Genomic DNA, 6983 nt, shown 5'->3' with positions numbered 1-6983 from the left:
CCGGATGCCGAAATGGATGAGCTACTGGCGGTGTTGGGCTACAAGGTGAAGACTTCGGATAAGGCGGACGTGGCTCAGCAGGAGATGGCCATGGAAGATGGGACTTCCCATCTTTCATCTTCTACAGTTCACTACAACCCTTCTGATCTCACCGCTTGGATCCAGAGCATGCTCTCTGAGCTCAACGCCTCCTCTTCGTCCCCCAATTTCGACGTGCTTTCCCAGCAATCTTCCTGCAATGCTGTTGGCGGCGATGAGATGATGCTCACCGGCGAATCTTCCAATATTATTAGCTTTTCCAGCAATAAGCACAACGGAAATGGTAGTAGGAGGATTTTCAATGATGGTTTGAAGGCGATTCCAAGCGGCGCTATTTTCGGTAATAGCACTAAGGGGAAAGAATCATCGTCATCGAAGTCTTATAAAAGACAGAAATCCTCAGCCGAATATGATTTTAGCAATGGGGAATCATTGGCGGAGATTGGCGGCGGAGCGGTGGCTACAGAGACTCCTCGATCGGTGATGCTGGTCGATTCTCAAGAAGCCGGCGTTAGGCTTGTCCATGCGCTGATGGCTTGGCCCGAGGACGTCCAGCAGGAAAACTTCAAGCTAGCCAACACCATAGTCAAACACATCGGAATCCTCGCCGTGTCCCAAGCCGGAGCGATGAGAAAAGTGGCGACCTACTTCGCAGAAGCCTTGACTCGCCGGATTTACAAATTAAAATCTACCCTCAAGACACCCTGGAATCCCCCTACACAAACGTCCTCCAGACGCACTTTTACGAGACATGCCCCTACCTGAAATTCGCGCACTTCATGGCTAACCAAGCCATTCTCGATGCCTTCACAGATTGCAGCCGAGTCCACGTCATCGACTTCAGCTTGAAGCAAGGGATGCAGTGGCCGGTGCTTATGCAGGCTTTGGATCTCAGACCCGGCGGCCCACCGGCCTTTCGGCTCACGGGGATAGTGTAACGCCCCTAAATTTCAAGATATTTAAAACTCATAAAACAAAGGCTAATCTCTTATTAATTCCCAAACAGAGCATAAACTAGAAATAGTAGTCGGGGTGCTATGCCACATTTGAGCTGGAAAACTCAGAAGCACAGGCTAAACTAACTATCAAAGCATAAACCATAACTAATACCCAAATACAAATCAAGGCACACAGCCCATCTCATCCAGGCTAGAACTATCTAAACTATGTCCACGAATCCACTAGCGCGCTCCGAAGCTACTCACTATCCCTGAAAACATTCGGTATAACAACCGTCAGCGAATAATGCTGGTAACTCACTCCAACGCGTTAAGTACAATATAGGTAGATATAAGAAACTCATTTTGAAACTGGAATACATATATACTTACGAGACTCAATATCATAGAATAATCATAAGAACTAATAGACACCCTAAACATGCAATGCAAGACATAACATGCAGATAAGCATGCAAATAACAAGTAGAGGCAACTAAGGCATTCAATACAATGAATTAGCAAGTAGTCAACAAAGCACACAATTCATCCTCCACCCTTATACCAAGTTCCAACTGTATAACTCCGCTCCGTCCTTATATCAGTTCCAACCTATACCTCCAGACCACCCTTATATCCCCACCCCTTATGCCTCCGGGCAACTACATGCCCCCACTGACGAACCACCTTTCAACCACCAACATATCAAGATGGTGCTGCAGTGCCATTCAATTATCCGCACCTCTAGTGCCAATATCAAGGGGTTTGCGCATATAGCCCTAACATGACACCGCAACACTTATAACCTCACCCATGCTCAACGGCAAGAAAGTCTAAGGTGGGCGTGTGACTTTAGCACAGTCACCGCTATGGCCTGTACCTTTAGTACAATGAACGGGCACAAGTGGTGCTAACCGCCAACAATTTATTTTCCACCAATCACTATCTCATCATCACATCATCATCATCATCAGTCACACTGGCCATTGCGTAATGACCACGATACTCATCATCATCAATCAACACATAATCACATAACAAGCAAGGCATAACAACAAGGACACGTAATACACATGAAATCCTAGAACGATGCCTAAAACACCAAACGAGACTCATACACGATAAACGGGGTACAACGGGACACGGCGAAACATCAAACGGGGAAAAATATCACGAACCACACCAGGATTCCAGCGGGTAGGTGGCGGGTGGAGGACCACCTGCCAGCCACCCGCCGGCGGTCGGGTACTATTCCAGCGGGTGGCCGGCGGGCAGACCACCGCCCGCTGGAACAGTTCTGCGGGCAGCGGGTAGGTGGCGGGTGGTCAGTCCCCCCACCTACCCCCCACTGATACACATGAAACTTTATGGTCCCAGGATCCCTCGTGGAACCCAAAACCATGTCCAAACATATTCAAACACATAATGACAACCCCACTGTAACAACCCAAAATTTCATTTTATAAATCCAATTTCAAGAAATTCCAAAATAGCCATTTTCACTCCATTAAAAATTTTTGCGATTAATTGGTGTTTGAATAAATTATTTTTGTCACATTTAAATTAATTCGACACCAAAATTATTTCTATTTCCAAAATTCATAAATTTTCGGGTACTTCGCGTACCTCGATTTTAATCAAGAAATTCATCTGATCGAGACCGGGAGAATTCAAAAAGATTTCAAACAAGTGTTTATCCAAATAGCTTTTTGAGAAAATTCACTTTCAATCCCAAAGCATTTAAAGTTAGAATTTCTAGTCTATGGTTCATGTTGCATGATGGACCACAAAGAACTTTATCTTTGTCTGATCTTTGCTAGAATCACTCCAAATTACCATATTGCCCTCACCCAATCATTGGCCTCCTACCTAGGGTTTTGGACCCTATATAAACTCCATTTATTCCATCTTGATTCGCTGATCACTTTCTTTGCCTCTCCACACAATTTGTCTGCCAAGAGAAAAGGAGAAAACAACATCACAGTAAACTCATTCCTTCTTCAATCTTAGCCTTCATTTCTCTTCTAGTTCCTTTTAATCTTTAAGGTTCTAGGCTAAGGTTGTATGGTGTTTGGGAAGTATAGGTGGTGAAGGAGGCTCAAGCTAGATAGAGAGGAAGAAGAGATCCAAGCTAGAAGATAGTCTACAAGAGGTATAATCCCATGGATTCCTCTTTAAAATTTGGCTCTGTGAAGCCTTAGCATTGAGTAGAAATGAGTAGAAACTATGAGTTTTTGATGTGTTTATGCTTGGAAGTGATTTAGTATTTGTTTGTGAGTTGTTAAGATTGTTTTGGACTTGTTTGGATTTGATTTTGTAGATGAAAAACCTTCTAGTGCACAACACAGTATGCACTAGATCAGAGTCACGGCCCTAGCCACGGCCCATCAGGAGGGCTGCCGGCTAGAGCCGTGCATGCACGGGACTAGGGCACGGCCCTAGGAGAGGGCCGCCGCCTAGCCCCGGTGAAGTGACGGGATATAAGGGGCGGACCATGAGGAGTCCCTGACTTTGATTTTGAGAAGAATCTGTGTAGTGGTCGGGCCCTTGTGGCTCAGCTACGTGCCATTTCGGGCTGAGTGTTACGGGCCCTTGTGGCTCGGCTCTTCGGGACCGTCTTGACGCACGTTTTGGCTTTGATTTGGTTGAATTTGGATCTAAAATGAGTATGTTATGTAGGAAATTGTGATGAAATACTACACAGAGTATATATTTTGCTATGCATTGTATATGAGGAATTGTTATCTTTGTGATCTGTTTGATGATTTTACTAAGTATAGAAGCATGATCATTTGAGAATGTGATTCACTTTTGTAGCACGATTAAATTGTATTATTTGATCCAAGAAGTTGTATTATTCATTGAAGTGAAATGTATAGAAGTTGCCTATTTGCAAATCGAGCATGACATTATATGTTGTATACTTCATGATATTTTATACATGATTTAGAAGCATGTTATAGAGCACTTTGGCATTTCACATATGTCATATTTCAAAAAAATGCATAAGGGGCCAACGTGAGCCCGAGTATTATTTTCAAAGAACATGAGCATGTGTATAGCATTCTTTGATGCATTTGAGAAGTAGTAAATTTGTTGCATGCATAAGAGTCATGCATGAGATATACATACATACATACATACATATATATATATATATATATATATATATATATATATATATATATATATATATATATATATATATATATATATATATATGTATGTATGTATTATCTATATCGGTGAGGTTTTGGAGGACCCGGTTGGACTATGTCCTCTCGGATGATTGTTATGGACATTGCGGTCCCAGTACATGTAACGCGGCGTATTCCCACGTTACGAGGTTGGAAACTACCCGCCAGGCTTGGAATCCTGGTAGGGGGTGTGCACACTGAAAGTTCGATACCTGATTCCACAGCGCGTGAACCATGAGATTGGTTCCGTAGACGGTAGGAGATATTGGGTCGGACTTACGCTATTCTCGATGGGGAAATTCACGCTACGGTGAAACCCTGAGCCATCTGCGAGCGAAAAGAGAAAGAAAGCGAGTCAAGAGAGACTCAAGAGAAAGAAAGCGAGTCAAGAGAGACTCAAGAAAAAGAAAGCGAGTCAAGAGAGACTCAATAGACCTCCACAGAAAGTACTCTATTTTTACAACGAGTGTACATAAGTATATATATTTTATTATTGCACTAGATTGCATAAGAGTATGATTATATTGTTGCCAGGGTTGTAAAAATCGGTCTAGGCGCCTCTAGACCGTGGCGATTTCCACCCTCGGCGCCCGCCTAGGGCCTAACTCGACCGATTTGGCCACCTAGCGTCTAAGTTAGTTGAGTTGACTCGTCCATTTCAGTCGAGTTAACCCGATCGGCTCGACCTATTTTTTTATTATATATGTGTGTGTGTGTGTGTGCGCGCGCGCGCATACATATATATTGTGACACCCCGTAATCCAAATTCAATGAAGGGATTAATTGAGTAATTAATCCTAATCCAATTGATAATTTAATTCCTTAAATTCCTGAAAATTCAATAGTCCAAGACTAGTAATTGACTAGTCAACCCAAAGTCAAGTGTTGTACCTAAAGCTTTGTGAGGAGTTCCCGAGTTCCCTTGTTCCCTTACACATTTTCATTTTGGTAAGGGTAATAAAGAATTTCACCCTATGTTATAATTGCAAGCTAACCTAGAGGACACTCCTCATTCTTTCCCCTTACACTTTCTAAACTTGAGCTCCTCCTTCTCTCTAAACGTTAGATAGCTTTTCTTCCAAGCCAAGTTGGAACTTTACCAAATCCTCAAAGTTTGTCTTCAAGATTCCACCTTTCCTACCTTTGAGCATATAGGAGGATAAGATCTATGTTTATCTTGTATTTTTAGTGTTTTCTAAGGTGTCTTTCCTTAAAGATAGAATCTTTATGATCTTTTGGTGTGTTCTTGAAGTGGGTGTGGAAGGTGAACCCTATTAGGAGCTTGGTGAAGTGTTAAGTTAAGGTTTTTGTCTACAAGAGGTAACCCATGCTCTACAAAATCTATTTTGCTTACCTATATGATGATTTATTGGATTCTACGTGTGGTTTTGCTATGAAATGTGAGTGTTGATGCATTGTCTTGTGAAAATGCATATCTAGAGCTTGTTATTAGGGTTCATGTATGCCATTGCTTGGCTATTCCTTTGATTCAAGTCATTTTGTTCTATTTGGTGAGATTTAGCATGTTTTGGACTTGAATTTGAGCTTGGTGTTGAAAATCCCCGAAGGGATTAATTTTGGTACAGGAGTGTACCCGCGGACGGAATGGCGGGTAGTGCACCACCCGTCGCCCCACCCGCGGGGTACATGGTGGTTTGGGAGGTGGTTCCCGCGCGCGGAACCACGGGTGGGGGTCCACCCGTGGCCCCACCCGCGGTTACACGATGTTGGCTTATTGGGGATTTGTTCCTCGTGATTCTTTTGACTCGGTATTTGGTCTTTTGACTTCTCGATGTTCTTTTGTGGAACTATTTGAGTGTCTTCTTTATGTTTCGTATGTCTAGAACTATATGGTAGGATTCCATGTAGGAATTGGTGTCTTGAATCGTGCTAAGTGTTCAACATTGTGATTCGTTGAACCGTGATGAGTCTTGTGTGTTCTTCGGAACTATGTTTGGTTTACCCGTTTGATAAGCATGCTAGTTCGGTTTTCAAATGCTAGCGTGTGTGTTATTTGCCCTTTCCTATTGTTGATGATGACTTTTGTTAATCATCGTTGTTGTTGGACTGTGATCCATTCCTTGGTTGAGTATGGTTTCATATCTTCGTTGTGATCCGTTAATTGATTCCTGTTGTGGTGTGGTGTGTGTGGCTGTACCTGGATTGCACGATTAATGGTATGGGACATTAGTCACCAAGGTACGACAGTGGTCCTCGTGGTGGCCATGACGTGATTATGGAGTTTGTGACCTTTGTGTAAGGTTCACGTATTTGTTAAAGGGTAACATGTGTTACCAAAGGCATGTGTTGCCATGTGTGATCGGTACCTCGTGTACTATGAAATCGATGGTATTGTTGGAGATTGTCGGAGAGGGGACGACGGTCCTCGGGGGAATAAGGTTGGACTTGGTGTGCAGGGGTCCTGGATGTAAAGGTTGGAACTAGATATAAGGTTGGGGGTAGCCATAAGGTTGGAACCGGGCATAAGGAAGGCATCTCAATTCGTGATGGGTGATGTCACGAAGGCTTGTGTAGTCGTTGTGTGTGTGATTCTCTATTTGTGACATGTATTGTCACAAAGGCAATGTGTTGCCAATGGTTGTGTCCTTATTCTCTTGTGTTATGCATGTCGGGTGTTAATCTACTGTGTGATGGTAAATTATGCCTTGAGCCGTTCTTGAGTGTCATTATTGCTTCTTGTCGTATTGGGATGTGTTCCCTTATCTCTATTGAGAGTGCATAGAGTCTTGTGTTGATCTCTATCTTGGCTTTTGAAATTGATATATACTATATCCCGTTACGCAAATGA

The 6983-nt window shown here is 43.0% G+C and overlaps 1 pseudogene; it reads left to right on the top strand.

Annotated features, from left to right (window-relative positions):
• On the top strand, positions 1-977 carry LOC109168237 (annotated as a pseudogene).
• The last annotated feature ends 6006 nt before the right edge of the window (positions 978-6983 follow it).

Source organism: Ipomoea nil, unplaced genomic scaffold, assembly GCF_001879475.1.
Source record: "Ipomoea nil cultivar Tokyo-kokei standard unplaced genomic scaffold, Asagao_1.1 scaffold3195, whole genome shotgun sequence".
NCBI classification, from domain to species: Eukaryota; Viridiplantae; Streptophyta; class Magnoliopsida; order Solanales; family Convolvulaceae; genus Ipomoea; species Ipomoea nil.
This window is presented reverse-complemented; position numbering and strand designations above follow the sequence as displayed.